A 23,453-nucleotide genomic window follows, 5' to 3' on the forward strand; every position below is an offset into this window, starting at 1 on the left:
AGTATACATATGTAACAAACCTGCACGTTATGCACATGTACCCTACAACTTAAAGTACAATAATAATAAATAAATTTAAAAAAAAAAAAAAAGGATATCACAGAATGTCCTATTTTTACTAATCTCAGACCTAAATACTAATCTTTTCTCTCACCTGTTAGAGGATAATTTAAATTAGCTTTATTGATTGCAGAACTAGACATGTATTAATATGTCTTTTATTGCCCCTGACCTACCAGATCATGAGAAGTATCTGAAGTATAAAATAAATGCAGAGTGCCGCTGGTAAGGGGTTTAAATCACAAGTGCAAGATTGGTTTAGTTTCTATTTTGCAGATTCTATTAATTCTACAAAGAAAATGGCTTGCAATATATTTGAACCACAATTGTCTGCAGTCTGTAAACATAAGGAATCTTAAATCAAAGGACTTAATCAATTCAGTACATTTCCATTCCTTTTTCAAGATGGAAACTCAATATCCCACTGCTACAATTATTTGACTGTCTTGACATATAGGCGGCAATCTTTTAAAAGGCAATGCTAGAATTTCACCTAGTTAACCTCATTTTGAATGTAAGTATTTAAATTTTTTAATTGCTGAATTAATTGTTCATGTTATTAAAAATTGTCATTCGGGTGTGTTGGCTCACGCCTGTAATCCCAGCACTTTGGGAGGCCAAAGCGGGCGGATCACTTGAAGTCAGGAGTTCAAAACCAGCCTGACCAACGTGGTGAAGCTCCGTCTCTACTAAAAATACAAAAATTAGCAGGGTATGGTGGCAAGCGCCTGTAATCCCAGCCACTCGGGAGGGTGAGGCAGGAAAATCACTTGAACCTGGGAGGCAGGGGTTGCAGTGAGCTGAGATCGCGCCGCTGCACTCCAGCCTGGGTGAAAAAGCGAGACTCTTCACACACACATATACAAAATTGTCAAAATATGGAACAGAATTTTAAAAAAAAATTTTTTTAAATTTAGAAAAGCGTCGGACATGAGGATCTGAAAAGTGATTTTACTTGCCACCTAAAACATGAATATAACTTGCCTTCTGCACTCTCCCTGGGCTGGACCGGCCCTTCACGGTGACGCGGACCTGGAGCCGGCCTGGGCAGCTGGAAGGTAACCGGGCTTGCCTGTGGGTGGCTCAGAGGCCCTGATCGCGTGCACATGCGCTTGCGGGCTGACTGCTCAGTGGCTTCCGCGGGATATGCAGCTGCGAGCGGGGTTCAGAGGCTTCAAACATCTCAGGCAACAGTGGATGGCTTTCTCGCCACCCCTCTACCCTTAGAGTATGCATTGGAAAGAATTACTGAGCCACTTGGTATCAGGGAGTGGGTGTAGGAAGGAAGACGATATTTCCAAACCGAATGAAAGCATATCTTTCAGTTACCAGTGGCGTTGGTCTGGCTTTACCTGGTCACTCGGGCTTCAGTGACAGCTGCACAAAGAATGTTTTTTTTCCTAGTAAAGGGGTTGGGGGCAGGCAAGGGGTGAGAGGTCAGAGGCCTCAAGTCACAGAGGAGGTGCAGGACCAGCGGACTGAGATAACAGCTATTAGGAAGGGCACTGTTTTATGTACACATTCATCTCAATAGTCACAACCACTTTACGAAGTAGTTACTTTTATTACCCCTTTTGCACAGATAAGGAAGTTGAATGTTAGAGAAACTAAGTAATTTGCCTAAGACCACCAGGAAGTCAGTAGCGGAACCTGAACTCAAACTCAAGACCACAAAGCCCTGCATTTAGCCTTTACACTACAGAAATGGACTTGAGCCTGAATGCCTAGGAAAACGTCCCAGAGGGATTAGAACTTAGGATGGGTAGTAAAAGTAGTAAAGATTGGCTAAACACCCAGCAAAGGGGAGAGCTTTCTAGGAAGGGAAGAGCAGAAGCAAAAGGACAAAAGCAGGAATGCTTCTTGGTGGAACAGTAAGAGAACAGACCTGACTGGGTTATTGGATTTATTCTATGATGAGTAACACCACAGAACTTAAAGCCCATTCCTATCCATCTCATGGGTGACCAGAATAATCCTTTTAATAAGAGAAAAGGTATTATAATGCCTATTTGCATATGCAGAAATTAAAGATCTAAGATGATAAGTGATACCTCCATCACATGTCCCTCCCAGAACGAGGCTTTTAGACATTTGCTCCTTCTGCCTTGAAAGCGCTTCCCCTCCTCTTCACCTTATTAACTACTGCCTATCCATCAGCTCTCAATTCAACTTTGACCTGCTAAGAGAGCTTTAGCTGACTTCTCTTCTCTGGGTGAAATCCCTGCCTAGTGTATACACTCATTGAACCATGTACCTCTCCTTTGTAGCATGTATCATGACTGTATTATTCTATTTATTAGTGGGAATAAATCAAGAAGAATAAATAATTGAATAAACAAATTAACAGAACCCAGGTTTGCCTAGGGCTGTTGCTCATGTTTTCCACATGAATATACTATCTTCAAAAGGTACAATTGAAATATCTGAGGCTATATTACCTGGAAAAAGAAAAATTAGGGGAGAGGATATGACAGCTGTCTTTAAATATTTGAAAAACTGTCATGTTGAAGACGGATTAGACATATTCTGCATAGCTGCAGAGAGCAAAAGACAAATGGGGTGAAAGTCCAGGGAGGCAGATTTCATTGTAGTATAAAGTGAAAAATGTAACAATGAGACCTGTCCAAGTATGAAGTGGGCCGTCTGTTAAGGAGGTGAGTAAACAAAAGCTGGAGGAACACCTGTCAGGGGTGTTGTAGAGGAAATTCCTGTTCTGATCAGGAAATTGTTAGCCACGTAGGCCTTTCCAAGCCTAATAGGCTTCTCTAGGTCTGGGAGGGACTTGAAAGCAAAATTTAATTTGATTTGAAGTGACCTCATGGAGAGAGAGCTGCAATGAATAATCGTTCTTATGATGCCCAGCTAACACTGGGCTCTTTAAAAATATGCCTGCGTTTGTGAGTGTCCACTTCTGTGCCTGTTGATGAGGTCTTTGAGAGGCAGCATTCCAATGGAGTTAGGGCTGTGCAGCTGCCACTGTGACTAAACAGCAGAGAACACTCCAACGTACAAGGGAGCAATTTCAGGGTCATTCCCCCTCCTCCAAGCAGACACCCCCCAACCAACCTCCAGTACACATAAACACAAACACATCTGTACACTGGGAGCTGCTGCTGTCTGCTGAGATCTCAGTGTGTGCTGAAAGATCTCCTTCCATACTGCAATTGAAAGCTGTCCCTTTTCCCAGCTACTGAACGCTACCCCTGATGCGGAGAACAACTTTACAGCAGTATTTCTCTCTCCACATACAAGTCCGATAATCAAAAGGACATTGAAAGAGAAGAAAACTAAAAATCACCTTTTTAATACATTATTTCTATCTTAAACTCACACAAACAAAAGCCTTAAAAATTATGTGGAGGCTGAAAACTAGGAATCCTGATCTGGAAACTAAGGTCTCATGTTGCCAATATTTGGATGGAGGTGAGCTTGCACAAGATCTATAAATTGTTACATTTAGCAGGTGCAGGCCTGAACCAACAACAACAGCTTTTCTGTGGAGAAATATAATCTGATTGTCAAATAACCAGCTTGCATATTTTGGAATACAACCCATCTGTGAACACTCTAATTCGATAAATTGTAATGTTAAAATTACAGGAAAGATTATCACTTATATTTCAAACCAGTGTCCATTTTGCTGTATGATATTTGGTAATCTAATCATTAAATGTTTGTTGAGCATTTACTATGTGTCAAGCACTATGCTAGGCACTAGGTATAGGGAAGTAAACAAAATGGACATGATCTCTAATGTTATAGGATTTATTATCTTATCTAGATAAAATAAGCACCAAATTAATACATAATTAGAAATTATGACAACTGATAATGAGGGGAAATGGTCAATAAGAGGGACTCCTAAAATCATAGCAGGCTTTTCTGAGAAGACATTTAGCTGAGAAATTAAGAGTAAGTGAGAATTAACCTCAGGAAGGGTTAGGAAAAAGACGTTCCTGACAAAGGAATGTTTCCCAAAGCCTTGCAGCAGGAAAGCATGTCATTCATTCAAGAGTCGAAAGAAAGGCTGGGCATGGTGGCTCATGCCTGTAATCCCAGCACTTTAGGAGGCCAAGGCAGGTGGATAACCTGAGGTCGGGAGTTCAAGACCAGCCTGACCAACATGGAGAAACCTTGTATCTACTAAAAATACAAAAATTAGCTGGGCGTGGTAGCGCATGCCTATAATCCCAGCTAGTCGGGAGGCTGAGGCAGGAGAATCTCTTGAACCCAGGAGGCAGAGGTGCAGTGAGTGGAGATCGCGCCATTGCACTCCAGCCTGGGCAACAAGAGCCAAACTCCATCTCAAAAAAAAAAAGAGTTGAAAGAAAGCCAATCTGAGCAAAGAGGAGAAGCCCAAGATGATGTTGGCGGAAAAGGCAGGGGCAGACTCTACAGAACTTTGGAGAACATGTTAAGGAAACTGCAGGTTCTAATAAATGCAATGGGGAGCCCAAAAAGAGGGAGTGATACCATTTACATTCTTAAAACCATCTTTCAAAAGGCCGGATGTGGAGAATGGATTAAATGGAGGTAAGAGTCATGTCTCTTTCTCTGTAAGCTCCCCATTTCGAAAAATGACAACTTCCAATTTACAGCCATGTTAATGTAGTATACTTAAAGTTATTTCTTTTAAATAATTATAAAAGTTTAACCTCCCACACATTTTTTGCTTACTAGGCAACTCTCTCCCAAGGAAATATACTACCACTAAATGAGTGAAAACTGAAGTACTTTCTATTTGGGCAATATAAATTCTAATATACATTGAGAATGAAGGTAAGTTACCATTCAAGGCAGAGGAAGAGGTAAAAATAAATGCCTTTTATGTGCTATTGCGTTCAGAATATTATCTCTATTTTATAATCAGAGGAAACTCTGCATTTCATTGAAGATGCTGGGACAGAAACAGCCAGAAATAGATGTTCTGCATTCTTGACTTTATTCTGTTTTTGTTGCCCAGTACCACTTCCTCCTGTGGAACACATAAGAGCAGCAGCGAGTCCTTTTCATCATTCTCATCAAATTTGAATGTAGGCTCCTGGCAAAAGTGAGTAAGTGTGTAACTGGGTGATACAATACTTTTTTTTCCCTTTTTGCGGAGAACAGGGTATTGCTATATTGCCCAGGCAGGTCTTGAACTCCTGGACTTAAGCTATCCTCCCATTTCTGCCTCCCTAAGAGCTGGAATTACAGGCATGAGCCACCACACCCGGCCTCCAATACTTTGAAAATAATATGGAGTTCTCTTACTGCTCTGAGAACAAGCTCCTCAACATGCTATTTCATGCTATTTTTTTCAGGGCAGAGGGCAGAATAGAAGCATATCTTAAGAAATACAAAGACAAAAGAAATACTCAGCTTCTTGCATTCAAAATAGGATCATGTAACAATCTAAGTTATCTTCCAAATTCCTAATTTCCTCCCCTCTTCCTGACCAAACCCACAAGGCTCATTCTCAGCACCTTTTTGTTTGTTGACTTGTTTTACATGTTGATATGAGGGTTCACCCTTTATGGAAGTAGGATGCTACTTTAGGGGAAGCAAAGGAAAAGTTTGCTCCCCTCGAGTCCCAGGAAATTGTGAAAAGAAGAAAAAGAAGTAGCGGCCGGGCGCAGTGGCTCAAGCCTGTAATCCCAGCACTTTGGGAGGCCGAGACGGGCGGATCACGAGGTCAGGAGATCGAGACCATCCTGGCTAACACAGTGAAACCCCGTCTCTACTAAAAAATACAAAAAACTAGCCGGGCGAGGTGGCGGGCGCCTGTAGTCCCAGCTACTTGGGAGGCTGAGGCAGGAGAATGGCGTAAACCTGGGAGGCGGAGGTTGCAGTGAGCTGAGATCAGGCCACTGCACTCCAGCCCGGGCGACAGAGCAAGACTCCGTCTCAAAAAAAAAAAAAAGAAAAAAAGAAAAAGAAGTAGCAAGAGAGCAAAAGAAAAGAAGAGTTAGTCAGACACATATTCTGAGTTCCCCTCTCAGTGAATTGGATTAAATCTGTGGTTCTCAAACTTCAATGGGCCTCAAATCACCGAAAGTGCTTTTTAAAACACAGTTGTCCGAACCCCCCTCCAGAATTATTGATTCATTAAATCTGAAGTAGGACTTGCATTTGTCACAAGTTCCCAGATATTGCTAATGCTGCTGACCCATGGACTATGCTTTGAGAACCACTGTGTTGAAGAAATCCAAATAATGCCAAGGTTAAAGGATTCTCTTGTCCTTGATTTTTTTTATTTTTTCCCCCCCTTGATTTTCATGTAATGCTCAGGAAAGAGATCATCTCTACAACTGACCCATGCTCAAACCTGCTGAGCAGCCAAATCTCCCCAACTCATCCCACATCAGTGGGGACATAAACCACAACCCTCTTCCCTTTACACCAGGGCATCTTCTTAAGGACAGAAACAGGATGGGTGAGGGCATCTCAGAGATTGACCATTTTTTTCCTAGAAAGACACAGCATTCCCTAGGAGACTGTTTCAGTCCCAAAATCTAACAACTCTTAAAACATTGGACAGCTGGTCAAGTTTCTTTCTCCTTCATTCCCCGTGTCAGGTTTCATAAGGCCTCCTGATTGCCTCTTCCCTTTCTCACAGACTGCAATGTGAACCTGTTACAGGAAAGGGGTTCGAATCCAGACCCCAAGAGAGGGTTCTTGGATCTTGCGCAAAAAGTTCAGGGCAAGTCCATAGAGTAAAGTGAAGACAAGTTTATTAAGAAGATAAAGGAATAAAAGAATGGGTATTCCAAGACAGAGCAGCCCTCAGGGCTGCTGGTTGTCCATTTTTATGGTTATTTCTTGATTATATGCTAAACAAGGGGTGGATTGTTTATGCCTCCCCTTTTTAGACCATATAGGGTAACTTCCTGATGTTGCCATGGCATTTGTGAACTGTCATGGTGCTGGTGGGAGTGTAGCAGTGAGGATGACCAGAGGTCCCTCTCGTCACCATCTTGGTTTTGGTGGGTTTTGGCCTGCTCCTTTACTGCAACCTGTTTTATCAGGAAGGTCTTTATGACCTGTATCTTGTGCTGACCTCCTATCTCATCCTATGACTTAGAATGCCTGACCGTCTGGAAATGCAGCCCAGTAGGTTTCAGCCTTATTTTACACAGTTCCTACTCAAGATGGAGTTGCTCCGATAAACCCAGTTGACATGGTAGTGAGCCATCTTCAGCAGTGTGGATGATGAAGACACCACCTTCCAAATGGTAACACCACAAGTTAGATGTGGAACAAGCCTTGGGTCTAGACACTGCCAAGCCACCTTACAGACTTTGGACTTTTACTTGTTTGTCATTGTATGTTGGGCCCATTTGATACAGCAGTCTAATCTGTATGTCAGTCAGGTCAAATGGAATGAGAGGCATAAGTGATGTGAGACTAATACATGAAGTCATTGCAGTGCTTACAATTATAACATCCTTTCCCTATGTTATACTCTTTTATTTTTTTGAGACGGACTCTCACTCTGTCACCCAGGCTGGAGTGCAGTGGCACAAGCTCAGCTCACTGCAGCCTCCGCCTCCCGGGTTGAAGCGATATTCCTGCCTCATCCTCCTGAGTAGCTGGGATTACAGGCATGCACCACCACACCCGGCTAATTTTTGTATTTTTGGTGGAGACAGGGTTTTACCATGTCAGCCAGGATGGTCTCAAACTCCTGACCTCAGGTGATCTGCCCACCTTGACCTCCCAAGGTACTGGGATTACAGGTGTGACTGCCGCACCTGACCTTCCTAAATCATACTCTTATTCACTGATGGTCAGTGATCTCTCCAGGGCTTCGGCTAGATTAGTCCTTTGATGTTTCACTTTTCTTCTCATTTCCAATTATTCTTCCTTTTCTTTCTTGACTATTGTTTGTCTATCATCATTGCATTTTCTTGAGTCTAGTGATCTGTGTAATTTTACCTCATGTTTTAGTAGCATTTCTTCTACAACTGCCTTAAGAGTCGTTACAAATAACTTACACATTTTTTTACAGCTGTTAATACTTTGAAATATCAGAATAAGTCAATAAATAATCAAAATAGTACCCTTTTTTTTTTTTTTTTGAGATGGAGTCTCGCTCTGTTGCCCAGGCTGGAGTGCAGTGGCGCAATCTCGGCTCACTACAAGCTCCGCCTCCCAGGTTCACGCCATTCTCGTGCCTCAGCCTCCCAAGTAGCTGGGACTACAGGTGCCCGCCGCCATGCCTGGCTAATTTTTTGTATTTTTAGTAGAGACGGGGTTTCACCGTGTTAGCCAGGATGGTCTCGATCTCCTGACCTCGTGGTCTGTCCACCTCGGCCTCCCAAAGTGCTGGAATTACAGGCATGAGTCACCGTGCCCAGCCAAAATAGTACACTTTTAAAAGATTTTCATTATCAACCTTTCACTTCTAAGGTTAACATTTATGAATTAACAGGTATGGATTTGATTAAGGTAATAATGCAAAAATTATATCCAGTAGAATCTTGGACCAACATACCTAAGAATAAATAAATAAATACATTTGTGTATGTGTGTGTGTGTATCCCTGAAATTTTATATTTGTATACATATGTATATAATAGACACAGATGATTTTTATTGAATAAAAAATCTTATATAATAGATACAGGCTCACATTCTTACGCATTTAATAGTCAAATATGTTTTAATCAAGTTGGTTCCTTTGTAAACTCAATATGCATTCAGATTATGTTAAATATTCTTAACATTTCTATTTTTTCCAAAATAAAGTATTCTTTGTAATAAAAATTAACTCCTAGACATTGGGACTATATCAGACACTATATGAATGCTAAGATTCATTCCTGAATGAATGCCAATTTTGAAATATTTTTCACTGTAGAAGTCACAGTCCTTCAGAATATAAGTCACCAGTAAGTGCTCTGAATTCCTTTCTGAACTGTCACATCACTGATTTAGTTAGACCAAGAATAAAACAATTGGAGGAACAAATACATGTCTCAATTTATCTCATCCTTCAGCCAACAATGTAATATGATTTTGTAACTCCCTCCATTCAAAGCACCAATAGCCAGACAGTGCTCTTTCCAAAAGAACAAACGTACGAACAAATGCAGCTTAAAAAGTAAAACAAGTACTCATAGCATCATCAATACAAAATTATAAAAACAAGGCAAATTTTATTTCAAACATTTTAGAGTGCTTTTAAATATTGTTTCAGAAGAAGGAAATAAGCGTATGTATTCTGCTAAGCTCTAATGCTTCAGGAACCCACAAAACAATTATTTTATCACCCTAGCCAGCTACTGATCATAGAGATGGGATCAGATGCCATGATAGAGACCAAAACAATGAACCTTTGTGACCAGTTACAGGAATACAACAAACCCAGAGACACTGACATTGCCGGGAAACCAGTGCTCAAGACAGAGCCAGTAGTTAGAAATCAAAAGAGCCTTCATGAGTTATGGATCACACATATCCAGGAGTTCAAAGCGAGTCTTGAATCACATGGATAACGAAGGCCAAAACAAAGCATAGAATCAAGACAAGAAGGGCCAGGCGCAGTGGCTCACGCCTGTAATCCCAGCACTTTGGGAGGCCGAGACGGGTGAATCACAAGGTCAGGAGTTCGAGGCCAGCCTGGCCAACGTGGTGAAACCCCGTCCCTACTAATAATACAAAAAATTAGCTGGACGTGGTGGCAGGTGCCTGTAATCCCAGCTCTTCAGGATGCTGAGGCAGGAGAATTGCTTGAACAGCTGGAGGTTGCAGTGAGCCGAGATCGCGCCACTGCATTCCAGCCCAGGTGACAGTGGGAGACTCCATCACAAAAAAAAAAAAAAAAAAAAAAGACAAGAATTCAGAACCATACATATGAAGCCCCACACTGACTGTCCTGTCCATTAGTCATTTGAGTGAATATAGCTGCAGCAAGAATAGTGTGTGTTAGCTGCAGATAAATTAGTCCCAGCCATTCCTTCCATCATAGTGGTCTTCCCAGACATTGGGAACAACATATGCCATTTATTTTTCCCACTATCCACAGTTAAGGACTCAGGAGGAAAGCCAGATTGGTTATAAACTAAATAAAGAACTTATATTTTATCTTCATGTCTAAGTTGCATTATGAGTCAAATTCCCACCCTACTAATAGCTAATGAGCTATTGGCTGGACTTCAAGTAGAATCAAAGAACAAAGTAAGTTTGAAATTTGGCATGGGAATCTCCAGTTAGCCAGAAAAGTACCAGGAGACAAAATTACATATAAAGAAAATCCATCCTTTTATTTTTTATAGCTTTATTGCGATATAATTCACAGACTGTACGATTCACCCACTTAAAGTGTAAAATCTGATGGTTTTTAGTATATTCACAGATTTATACATCTATCACCACAATCAATTTTAGGACATTTTCATTACCCCAAAAAGAAGCTCCGCTCCCCCCACCATCATTGCAGGCAACTGCTAATCTGTTTTCTGTCTGTATAGAGTTACCTATCTGGGCATTTCGTATAAACAGAATCACACAACATATGGTCCTTTGTGACTAGTTTCTTTTACTTAGGTTGTTTTCAAGGTTCATCCATATTGTAGCATGTATCAGCATTTCATTTCTTTTAATTCATGAATAGTATTCTATTTTATGGACATACAACATCCATCCATCAGTTGATGGAAATTTATGTCACTTCTACTCTTTGACTATTACGAATATCACTACTGTGGGCATTCATGTACAAACTCTTATTTGGACATATGATTATTGTTGTTGTTGTTGTTGCTGTTGTTGTTGTTTTTGTTTTGAGACAGAGTCTTGCTCTGTCGCCAGGCTGGAGTGCAATGGCGCGATCTTGGCTCACTGCAACCTCTGCCTCCCGGGTTCAAGCGATTCTCCTGCCTCAGCTTCCTGAATAGCTGGGACTACAGGCATATGCCACCATGCCTAGCTAATTTTTTTTGTATTTTTAGTAGAGACGGGGTTTCACCATGTTAGCCAGTATGGTCTCGATCTCTTGACCTCGTGATCTGCCCGCCTCAGCCTCCCAAAGTGCTGGGATTACAGGCATAAGCCACCATGCCTGGCCTGGACATATGTTTTAATTTCTCGTGAGTGTATCTAAGAGGAGAATTGCTTGATCATATGGCAACTCTATGCTTAACTATTTGAAGAACTGCCAGACTGTTTCCCAAAGTGGCTGCACCATTTTTCACCCCACCAGCAGTGTATGAGTTTCTCCATATTCTCATCAACACTTGTTATAATCTGTCTTTTAAATTATAATACCCCATCCACCTTTTACAAAATCTTATGCAGTTCTTCTGGTTCTTTGGACCTGTTCATTGAACTAATTTCCTGGTTAGAGAAACCCACTTAAAAAAGGCAAAATACTGAGCACATTCTTGCCTAATGGTCAAGCAGGAAAGAAAAGGCCAGAATTGGCAAAATGTCTAGGGGAAAAGGGGGGATGAAGAATACATAAAGCAATGCCCAGTCTCCTCTGACTATAAACACAAAAGAGACCTGGCATTGCAGCTGCTTCTACCTGAACTCATTCCAGGAATGGCTAGGGCAGGATATGTAGGTAAGAAAAGATGAGCAAGAGTTGGAACATCACTCAAATTAACTGGAGAGGAAATATGGAGCCAAAGTTGGGCTCAAACTATTCTCTCCCCAACTCCTATTTGGTATTTTTTCACCAAAGAGCACATACTGGAACCCTTTGGGGGTCTCTTCTACCTTTAAAGTTCTATAATTTCATCATTTTCTTCTGGTAAGTATACCTTAAGTTAATTGTGCAGTGTATCCCTTATATGAACAGAAGACTGTCTCAATAAGATTCCTTTTAAATGTTTTTAATGCATTTTAAAAAATATTTTTACTTTTAATGTTTCCTGAAGCTACACTGTCTATAGCACTGGTATTTCCCAAAAGTCACTAAAAGCTCCTGAAAGTCCAACTGACAGAAAAGATGGATTTGATTAAAAGGAAAAAAATACAGAATATAGTCCTTGGAAAGTACGCTGATTTGTTATTTAGCCAGCTAGAGAATTGTGCTGTTTTGCTCTTGGGAATTGCACCATGGAATAAAATAATTTTGTTGAACTGCAATATAATTAAAACATCTGAAAATATAGGAAAAGATGAATTAGAAAGATGGAGGATTCAAAATAAGGAGGACCAATTCTAAACAAAATACCAAGCAACCAAATCAGAAGATACTAGAAGGTGTTACACATGCTCTTCCTTATTTAACATGGAAGGAAACTGCAAGTAGTATTGCACTAATAAGGCACTTCCTGGGGCCTAAAGTTACCAGTTTTTCAATTAAACAGACATTTTTTGTGCACCCACTATAAGCCGGGAACTTTGCTTGTCTCTAAGGCTGCCAAAATAAATAAGACAGCCTCTGCCAGAGAAGAGCAACAGAGGGCTCACCCTCTGCCAGGCAAATGAAAACTTGTTATTCAGCTGCAATTCCCTGAGATCATTCTACAGCTATGATAGGAAAGAATGAGAGTTGAAATTGTGAAAAGAAACGATCTACAGTTACCTAAGCTGGGGGTGAGAGGAGAACCTGGAGAGGGGTGGCAAGGGAATTGGAGGGAGAGGGCCTGATTCATGAACTCCATCTTGTAAAGAACTAGCAGGATTTCACCAAGCAGAGATGGGCAACAGGCATTTCTGTAACATATTGTAGTGTCACTGCAAAGGTTTTGGAGATTTATAAGTTTTCACCATATGAAACTATCAATAGTCAACAATTTTTTGGCCTACAAAAATACATATTCATATGGTTCAATCCAAAACAAAATAATCCCCTTGAGTATGCCAAGTGAATGTTAAAACCTGTAGGAGAATTAGTTAGAAAAGTGGTTTGAGTCAGAGTTGGAAGAGCTTTGAACTGAAGTAGTTTCACCTTTATTCTATAGGTGATGGAGAAGGCAATTCACAAAATAACTTTGAACAAATAGCCAATAAATGTATGTTTAAATGTTTAAATAATTTCAAGTTTAAAGAAAACTATGTATGATTTTCAGTGCCACGAAGGAAAACAATTTAATGTTAACATTCAATGTCAATAAGGACTCAAGAAAACAGGATGTTTCCTTCTATGGCTGGGTGTGTAAATTAGAATAAACTTTCAGGAAGGCGATCTGAATACACCGTGACCTAGCATTCCACTTTGAAGACTTTATCCCAAAGAAAAAGTCATGGATATTAAAAACTAACAAACAAAACAACTTGGAGGCCAAGGTGGGTGGATCGTTTGAGGCCAGGAGTTCAAGACCAGCCTGCCCCAAATGGCAAAACCCTATCGCTACTAAAAATACAAAAGTTAGCCGGGTGTGGTGGCGTGTACCTGTAGTCTCAGCTACTTGGGAGGCTGTGGCAGAAGACTTGCTTGAATCCGGGAGGCAGAGGTTGCAGTGAGCTGAAATCACACCATTGCACTCCAGCCTGAGTGACAGAGCAAGACTCTGTCTCAAAAAAAAAGGAAGTTCAGCCACCAGGATTTCCTTGATGTTCTAAAGTAGAGAGTTGTGTAAATAAAACATGAATCATCCTTATAATTGAACATTATACAGCTACTTTAAATGCTTAAATAAATATTTAATGACATGAAATTTTGTTACATGAAAAAATTAGGTTACGAAACAGTATGTGTATCAGTCAAGGCTCTTAAGAAATAGATCAGACTGACTAGGTTTGAGTTTCAGAGCTACCATTTATAGTCACAGGACCTTGGACAAATAACCTAATCTCCCTGTAACTCAGTTTTATCTCTAAAATGGGGATAACATCAGTCCATAACTCATTGGAGTTTTGTAAACGATTAAATGAGTTAATACACATAAAGTCCTTAGAAATTTGCCTGGCACATATTAAACACTACCTAAGAGTCAGTTATTATTAATATCATTAATATTTGTTACCGGTATATTAAGTCAACTTTGAAGCTAATTTAAGAAGCAAAGGTGGGAACAGAACCATCAAGGCAAGAACCATACCCAAAGCATTCTGCAGAGCTGGTCCATGAAGTCACCACTCCAGCTGCCAAGCACTGACCCCATAGCTTGCACTGCCAAGTCTTTGGGAGCTGGACACTGCATATTGCCTCAGAACAGCTGTGTCTGCTGCCACTGGAAACCGGATGCAGCTGCTATTGCTGCTGTGGCCCTGGCCAGAGCGGATTCTGCATCATCCCTGCTGCTTTGAGTCACCAGCCCCTGAACCAAAGTCAACAGAGGATTCATCTGCTTGACTGCACCAAGTCCCCAAAAGCAGCCAAAGAAGTTGAGAAAAAACAGAACTGGGCGTTTTTATTCTATAGAAAAGGCAACTTCTGGCTGGGCATACAGGTTCATGCCTGAAATCCTAGCACACTGGGAAGCTGAGGCAGGTTTGAGCTGAGGAATTCAAGACAGCCTAGGAAACATGGTGCAACTCCATCTCTAAAAAATACAAAAATTGGCTGGACGCAGTGGCTCATGCCTGTAATCCCAGCACTTGGGAGGCCAAGGCAGGCGGATCACGAGGTCAAGAGATTGAGACCATCCTGGCCAACATGGTGAAACCCCGTCTCTACTAAAAATACAAAAATTAGCTGGGCATGGTGGTGTGTGCCTGTAATCCCAGCTACTCGGGAGGCTGAGGCAAGAGAATCGCTTGAATCCAGGAGGTGGAGGTTGCAGTGAGCCAAGATCACACCACTTCACTCCAGCACGGGCGACAGTACAAGAGTTGGTCTCAAAAAAAAATTTAAAAATAAATAAATAAATAAAAAATCAGCCGGGTGTGGTGGTACACACATGTAGTCCCAGCTACTCAGGGGGCTGAAGTCGGGGGATTGCTTGAGCCTGGGAGATTGAGACTGCAATGAACCATGATTGCAGCATTGTACACCAGGCTGGGAATCAAAGCGAGATAAAATAAAAAAAGAGAAAGAAAAAGAAAGAGAGAAAAGAGAGAGAGAGAGAAAGAAAGAAAAAGAAAGGAAAGGAAAGAAAGAAAGAAAGGAAAGAAAGAGAGAGAGAAAGAAAGAAAGAAAGAAAGAAAGAAAGAAAGAAAGAAAGAAAGAAAGAAAGAAAGAAAGAAAGAAGGAAAGAAAGAAAGAAGGAAAGAAAGAAGGGATTTTTCTTTATAACATGGGGGAGTCAACAAACTTAGAAAGCAAATTTATACATTAGGTAATAAAAAAAGATAAATGATCCTTTTTGGTTTTAAAAATACAGATATAACTGGAATGTGTATTTTCATGCAAATAAAGAAAGGAGTAAAAGGATACACATCAAACTGTTCATGATTAATCCTGAATTGACCATTATGGCTGATTTGAATGTTTCATCTTCTGTCTGTAACTTTCCAAATCTTTTGTGACATAGAAAAAAAACAAGACTGAGCAATATCAGATCTCTATTTTTGAAAGAGAATTGAGTCTTTCTTAGATATAGCTATGGACTAGAAAGTGGAAGACTAGATTCAGATGGACATTGTTATCTCAGAGCAGGACCTTGCTACTCCAAGTATAGTCGATGGACCAGAAACATTAGCTTGACACAGAAACATATTAGAAATGCAGAATCTCAGGCCCCATCCCAAATCTAATGAAAGCAAAGAAGGAAATGAATCAGCAGATATTCGAGAAGTATAAGCAACAAGACTTGACAATGTGAAGAAACTCATAAAAGATTACAAGCCTTAAAAACATTTCCAAATTTAGAAGTAGGCAGGGTCATTAACAGAGACGAATTACTGGAACAGGAGCCAATTTTTTGTTGTGTTTTTATGACAAGGTCTCAGTCTGTCTCCCACTCTGGAGTGTCATGACACGATCACAGCTCACTGCAGCCTCGACCTCCTGGGCTCAAGTGACCCTCCCACCTCAGCCTCCCAAGTAGCTGAGAACACAGGCACGCACCACAATGCCCAGCTAATTTTTCAATTTTTTGTAAAGACCGGGTCTCCCTATATTGCCCAGGCTGGTCTCAAACTCCTGAGCTCAAATGATACTTCCAAAGCCCTGGGATTACAGGCGTGAACCACTGTGCCCAGTTGGTTTAGACATTGAGAACTCAAAAGATGGCCCAGTGAGGGAAACATAAAATTAGGGCCAAAAAGAAATGTCAAAATTAGGCTTATAAAAATGAGCGTAATCTAAGACAAGGAGATAACAGAAGCCGTAACAGTGGATATAACTTCTAACGGAGAACATGCAAAGCAAGATAAGAAATCCAAGCAAGATCCTTTGGTAAGCCGGGCGCGGTGGCTCACGCCTGTAATCCCAGCACTTTGGGAGGCCGAGGTGGGCGGATCACAAGGTCAGGAGATCGAGACCACGGTGAAACCCCGTCTCTACTAAAAATACAAAAAATTAGCCGGGCGCGGTTGTGGGCGCCTGTAGTCCCAGCTACTCGGGAGGCTGAGGCAGGAAAATGGCGTGAACCCGGGAGGCGGAGCTTGCAGTGAGCCGAGATCGCGCCACTGCACTCCAGCCTGGGCGACAGAGCGAGACTCCGTCTCAAAAAAAAAAAAAAAAAAAAAAAGATCCTTTGGTAATATGTAAATTTTGGAGACGGGGAGAAAGAGAAGTCAGAAAATGAATGGCCAAAACTAACATCATCAAGAGATTAAAGTATCAAAGAAAACAAAGGACAAGTATTTCATTATTATTCAATTCTTTCCTCCTTTCATGACAAATTATGAGTGGTTTACACAATTATACTTACACGTAAAAGGACAGTAATGGATTAAAAGAGATCTCAATTCTAGAAACACAGAATGGCCAAAATACTTGGGAGGGGGAGGATATGGAAGAGAAGGACACTAATGCCTTGGATGTTATACTAGTTCTCGTCATTGGAAGATATCAAAAATTTCATAGCTTTTATTTTGTTTTGATGAAAATTTCACAGTTTTTATAGTGTTGCAAATCAAATAAGACCATGACTTACCTTTGTTTCATTCATTCATTCAGCTGACATTTATCACGTACTTGCTATGAACCAGGCAGTCTTTGGGGTGTTGAGGATACAGCAGTTAACAAAACAGACAAGTCCCCTTGCCATCATGGGCTTACATTCTAGAGGGGCAGACAGGCAATAAACAAAAGAAATAAGTAAACATATTGTGGGTCAGATGGTGATAAGCACTATAGAGAAAGGGATAAAATGTGGGATAAGAGCTGCCATTTTAAAAGATGGGACAGAGAAGACCACTGGGGAGATGAATAGACCTGAAGGAGGTGAAGAAGCCACTTATTCAAGTGTCTGAGGAAAGAGTATTGCACAGCAAGGCTCTGAGGCTGATGTGGCCCTGGTGTGGTCAAGGAGGCCAATGTGGCTGGACTGAGGGAGCGAGGAGTGGGCAGGAAAAGAGGACAGAGGAGTAAAGGCCTTCAGAGGTTTTTGAGCAGGTAAATGACATTATCTGACATGGATTTTATCATTCTGGCTGAATCTATTCATCTATCTATCTATCTATCTATCTGTCTGTCTGTCTGTCTATCTATGAATGATATATCTATACCTGTATTTATATAGATATAGATGCATTTTTTTTGAGACAGGGTCTTACTCTTTTGCCCAGGCTGAGTGCAGTGGGGTAATCTTGGCTCACTGCAGCCTCAACGTCCCAGGCTCAAGCAATCCTCCCACCTCAGCCTCCCAAAGTGCTGGGATTTCAGGTGTGAGCCACTGTGCCCACTGGTTGCTATTTTAAGAACAGATTGAAGTAGGAAAACCAGATAGGAGGCTATTGTAAATACCTAGCCAAGAATAATGGTGACTTGGACCAGGTACCTTTGACAGTTTTGTGTTTTTCAGATAGGTACCATTTTTGTTTTTCTTCTAGTATATCCTAAGAAAGTGGGATGGGAAGAGGGATGAGAGACTGTGTGTGTAAGCAGAGAAAGAAGTGCAGAACTCTCAACTCTTCTAGTTACATAATTTCTATGTATTTCACAATCATCCTCAGCCACACAGAATAAAATGTGTAAGCAACTTAAACATTTAATATGTCTAAATATTTAAATCTTCTAAATTATTACAGCTTCAAGGAAATGTTAAAAACAAAAACTAAAAACCATTATTATCACTATGTCAATAAATGTATAGTTAGGCCAAGGTAACAATAAAAGAACCTGATCATTTATTTTAAAGACATGAGCAATATATTTGAAATGTAGAGTCACTAAATAATGAGTAGTTCTGAAAGGTATAATTTTAAACCTTCCACTCTTTCAATGCTATAATTAAAACAAAAATGAAGCAGAATCTAGAGAGTCCACACACAGACTTGGATTACATCAGGACACAGAATTTGTTTCTTCTATGGATCCAAGACCAAAGGCTTCATTTATTTGCTAAAGATTAAAAGGATAAACCATTATTTATCATTTTAAAGTACACAGACAACCAAGTCAAGTTAAATGTTGATTCAGAGAAGAGTTGTCAACACTACATTAACATTACCCTAGTTCTGTAGGGTGCTTTATTGTTTACAAAGCACTTTAACTACCATTATTTCATTTGAACCTCACAATAGACCCATTAATATCATAATTCTTAACTTACAGATTAAGAAAACTAGTCTCAGGGAGGTTAAGAGATTTACCCAAGGGCATCCAAGTCACTAGCAAGGGCCAGAGCTGGAAACAGAACCCTCACTTCCTAGTCCACTGTTTTTTCTTTTTTCTTCAGTAAGTGTGTTTTAATGCTATAGCAACGGTCTTTCAGGATCAAGATAAAAGACATTTCAGAAGTATTTAAGATTGCTATTATTTAGCAATTAACAACATAAATAAAACAAATGTCATGAATGCATTAAATCATATACAAACCCAGTAAAATTATAGTATTCTTTCAAAGTCATTATCTCCTTCAAATGAAACAAAGCTTCCTATGCCAAGTTCCAGCTTAGGAAGGATTTGTCACAAACTAAAAGTACATTGTCAATCTAAGGAATAGGATCGAAAGGACTCTGAAGAGTAAAGTGATGGAATGGTGACCCAAACACCCAACACGCTGGAGTCCACTGCTTTTTATACTGTACCAACCTGCATTCTTTTCCAGGTATAGAAGAGGCCACAGTAGGAGAATGGTTTTCTTTGTGTGGGAATTAGCCAGATCTGCAAGACTAAAGGTAGAAAGCAGTACCTATGGAAAGGTACCAGCTTGGGAATAATAGTCTTATGGTAAATACTGTTGTCCCCATTTAATGTTGGAAAAAAAACAAGGAGCAGAGGTTTGTTCTAGGTGAACAGTGGCTCTTCAATTATTCAGGAGTGGTTTGCCATTTAGGCTTACCTTGATCTTTTTCACTATTCTCCTTTATGGTTCTTGCTTATCTCCTGGCCTGCTCGTTAGCACCTCCACCAGAGGGCAGGAAGAACAGGAAGAGAAGCATGTGTAACCGGTTTGATCAAAAAGTTGCAATAAGAAAACTTATGTCATTATCTTAATTTAGGCTTTGGAGTCTTTCTGGATTTCAGTTACTAATGTGACCTTTGCCAACATTCTTCTAGATAAACCTAGAATAATCAATGCAGTAAAATGATTTCCTATAAATAAAAATCATCTACTTCTAATTGTATTGTTCAATACAATATTACATATATTGAACCTTATATAACACTTAAATTTATTTAGAACTCATTACATGCACTAACTTCGTATAACATTTTTAACTTGTTTGGAATTGGTGTGAACTTCTCTAAAGGCATATCAAATGCTCCAGAGCTTAGAAAATAGAATCGATCCTGGCCGGGCGTGGTGGCTCACACCTGTAATCCCAACATTTGGGGAGGTTGAGGCAAATAGATCACCTGAGGTCAGGAGTTCGAGAACAGCCTGGCCAACATGGTGAAACACCGTCTCTACGAAAAACACAAAAATTAGCCAAGCATGGTGCTTGAACCTGAGAGGCAAAGGTTGCAGTGAGCCAAGATCACACCACTGCCCTCCAACCTGGGCGACAGAGTGAGACTTCTTCTCAAAAAAAAAAAAGGAAAAAAAGAAAAAAGAAACAAAGTCTCCTCCACAGCAACTTCCTCAGCATTTCAAACAATGATCAGGGACTTTTTTTTGTTAAGGGTAGTCTTCTAGGCTTCAAGCACCAACAGATTTTCCCTCCTTCATGGCCTTGAAGGTTGTCAGTTTGCATTTATCGGAAGTGCAAAGATATATTAAAATAAAGAACAGCACATTTAGAATTAAGGAAAGTCTGGATCATTTAGTGCTCTGATTCCAGGCGACATCCGGCACCCATTGTGGTACCTGTGCTTTACTCTGCATGGAGAGAAAGTGCTGGAGTGAAAGTCTGGCCCTGGAGGTGCAAGAAGGTGCCCTACTGTGCTACTTCTGCCAGACAGAGCCTTGAGGGGCGGAGGGTGAGGTTTTTGCATCTCTGTGGAGTGGTTCAGGCTGATTGCAACTGCATGAAGGACCTCTACACAATGAGTACAGACTAGGGTACTTGACAAATCTTTGTGGTATGGATTTTGCTATTCAAACCAACCTGGAAATCTGCAGGAAGCTCAAGTCATTAATGGGTAGAAACAACCTGGGAACTGAGAGGATGCTAGTCAGTAAGGAAGAAAGGTGGAAAAGGGGGTATGCAGTTATTAATGGAAAGCTGACAAACATGGGGACTGTCAAAATGTGTCCTCCACTCGAAACATCTCTTCTTTCAGGCAGTGCCTATTTTGTGGTCAGTAGGGAGGATGTGGGGTATATGCTAGAGAATGAAAAAAATTTTAAAGTTTATGGAGTAGGCCCAAGACACATACAGCAAGTATCTCTAGGCCACTGTCCAAAGGATTCCTGAAGTCCCCAGCTCACTCTCCTTAAGCTATAATTGTGACTTGTCTGATATGCACGCAGCTTGTAGGTTTGCCAAGTGGCGGCACTTTGAGGCCCTCCTCACCCACCTGCAGTAGGGTCCATGTGCACTCAGTGTGATTTTCAGAGCTGGCACCTTGAACTGGATGCTACGCAAGCACCATTTGTTTGCCAATAAGCTTGACATGGACGGTGACCTCTTTGCCATCCAGTGTTTAGATGAGCATCTGAGATATAAAGCTTTGAAGACTTTAAAACACTGGCCACTATAGGCAATTTTAGGAATAAGAAGAAGAATGCACAAAATTGACACTATCTGTTTCCTCTTCTTTGTCAATAAGCACCAGGAAAATTGTATAGGGCCCTCTTTGGAGCAAGGACTCTAAGTCATCGTGTCAGAGAAGCTGCCTAGTTTTTGCAGAGCACAATTGGCTAGAAAGGTTGGAGCATTAAGTGTTCATCTGGAGTTAACGTGAGGGGGAAGTATCATAAAAGTAGCCGTGAAGCCAGGGCTTCACAGGTCTTCACATTCTCTTCTGAAGAGAATGGGCTGAGGCGGCTGGAGAAGAGGCTGACACAAAACAATCAGCCTGTTGAAAGAGCTCAGGGGCTGGATGCAGTGGCTCACCCTTGTAATCCCAGAATTTTGGGAGGCTGAAGCAGGAAGATTGCTTGAGCCCAGGAGTTCTAGTTGCTGTGCCTGTAGTCCCAGCTACTCAGGAGGCTGAGAGGGGAGAATTGCTTGAGCCCAGCAGGTTGAGCCCCCAGTGAGCAGTGATCATGCCATGGCACTCCAGCCTGGGTGACAGAAACCCTGTCTAATAAAAAGAAAAGGCCAGGCGTGGTGGCTCACACCTGTAATCCTAGCACTTTGGCAGGCTGAGGCGGGCAGATCACCTGAGCTCGGGAGTTCGAAACCAGCCTGACCAACATGGAGAAACCCCATCTCTACTAAAAATACAAAATTAGCTGGGCGTGGAGGCGCATGTCTGTAATTCCAGCTACTCAGGAGGCTGAGACAAGAGAATCGCTTGAACCCAGGAGGCAGAGGTTGCGGTGAGCTGAAATTGCGCCATTGCACTCCAGCCTGGGCAACAAGAGCAAAGACTCTGTCTCAAAAAAAAAAAAGAAAGAAAGAAAAAGAGCTTAGGGACTTAACAAAGTTAGAAGATTTCACCTGTGCCAAAATTATTTAGAGAATTTTAAATGTGACAATTGTCCTGGTATGAATACATTTACAGCAACAAATTATCATAAAGATATAATTTATCTCATATATTTATTAAAATAGAGACTTGATTTTACTCTAAATGATCCTTGTAAATAATTTCTTTTCTGCTATAACATTGGCTTAAAATTGGCTAGATTTAAAGGTAAAGAATTTTTTAATTAAAAAAATCTGAACTAACAATTGTCACAATTAATCTCATTTTAAAGTCAGTCCATGTTGAACTTTTCTGGATTATTTACGCATTGATTATTTTAGCATACATTTACAGAATGCCTACTATGTGCCAGGCGTTATAGTAAGTGCTGAGGGAAAAAGATAAAGAAGACACAGATCTTTCCTCTGGAAGGTCTCAGTCTAGAGAAAGACAGACAATTGCATTGTAGAGCAGTGATGAAGTAAGATTTAGAGTAAGACGAAGTATGCAATGGTGTATGCATCAGAATATGCAACGGGCACAAAGGCTTAACACCAAACTGGAGGAGTGGGTACAAATCAAGAAAGGAGATGGTTGCTGAGTAAAGGATGAATAAGAGTTTCCCACATGAAGAAGTGAGGAAAGTCAGTTCAAGAAAGAGGTGCAGTATCTGCAGAGTTAGGAAAGTGTGATGACAAAGTGAGGTGAGTTTAGGGAAGTAAAATTGGTTCAGCATGACCAAGAAGTTATATTGGGCTGGCACAGTGGCCCACGCCTGTAATCCCAGAACTTTGGGAGGCCAAGGCAGGCGGATCACCTGAGATCAGAAGTTTGAGACCAGCCTGGCAACATAGTGAAACCTTGTCTCTACTAAAAATACAAAATTTAGCCAGGCATGGTGGTGAACGCCTGTAGTCTCAGCTACTCGGGAGGCTAAGGCACAAGACTCGCTTGAACCCAGGAAGTTGCAGGGAGCTGAGATCACGCCACTGCACTCCAGCCTGGGTGACAGAGTGAGACTCTGTCTCAACAAAAACAAAAACAAAAAAAAGCGGTTATATTGGAGCAAGGAAGCATGCTGGCAGATAAGGCTGAACAGAAGGGCAGATGTCAGATAATGAAGAACCTTTTATGTCATGCTAAAGATTTGAATTTTGTTCTGAAGGCAATGGGAATTCACTAAAGGTGTTTTATTTTATTTATTTATTTTTTTTTTTTGAGACGGAGTCTCGCTCTGTCGCCCAGGCTGGAGTGCAGTGGCCGGATCTCAGCTCACTGCAAGCTCCGCCTCCCGGGTTCGGGCCATTCTCCTGTCTCAGCCTCCTGAGTAGCTGGGACTACAGGCGCCCGCCACCTCGCCCGGCTAGTTTTTTGTATTTTTTAGTAGAGACGGGGTTTCACCGTGTTAGCCAGGATGGTCTCGATCTCCCGACCTAGTGATCCG

The 23,453-nt window shown here is 41.0% G+C and overlaps 1 pseudogene; it reads left to right on the forward strand.

The window, feature by feature from the left end:
* The first annotated feature begins 1,166 nt into the window (after nucleotides 1-1,166).
* On the forward strand, nucleotides 1,167-21,136 carry LOC105475892 (beta-1,3-galactosyl-O-glycosyl-glycoprotein beta-1,6-N-acetylglucosaminyltransferase-like; annotated as a pseudogene).
* The last annotated feature ends 2,317 nt before the right edge of the window (nucleotides 21,137-23,453 follow it).

The sequence above is a fragment of the Macaca nemestrina genome, chromosome 4 (assembly GCF_043159975.1).
Source record: "Macaca nemestrina isolate mMacNem1 chromosome 4, mMacNem.hap1, whole genome shotgun sequence".
In the NCBI taxonomy this organism is placed as follows: Eukaryota; Metazoa; Chordata; class Mammalia; order Primates; family Cercopithecidae; genus Macaca; species Macaca nemestrina.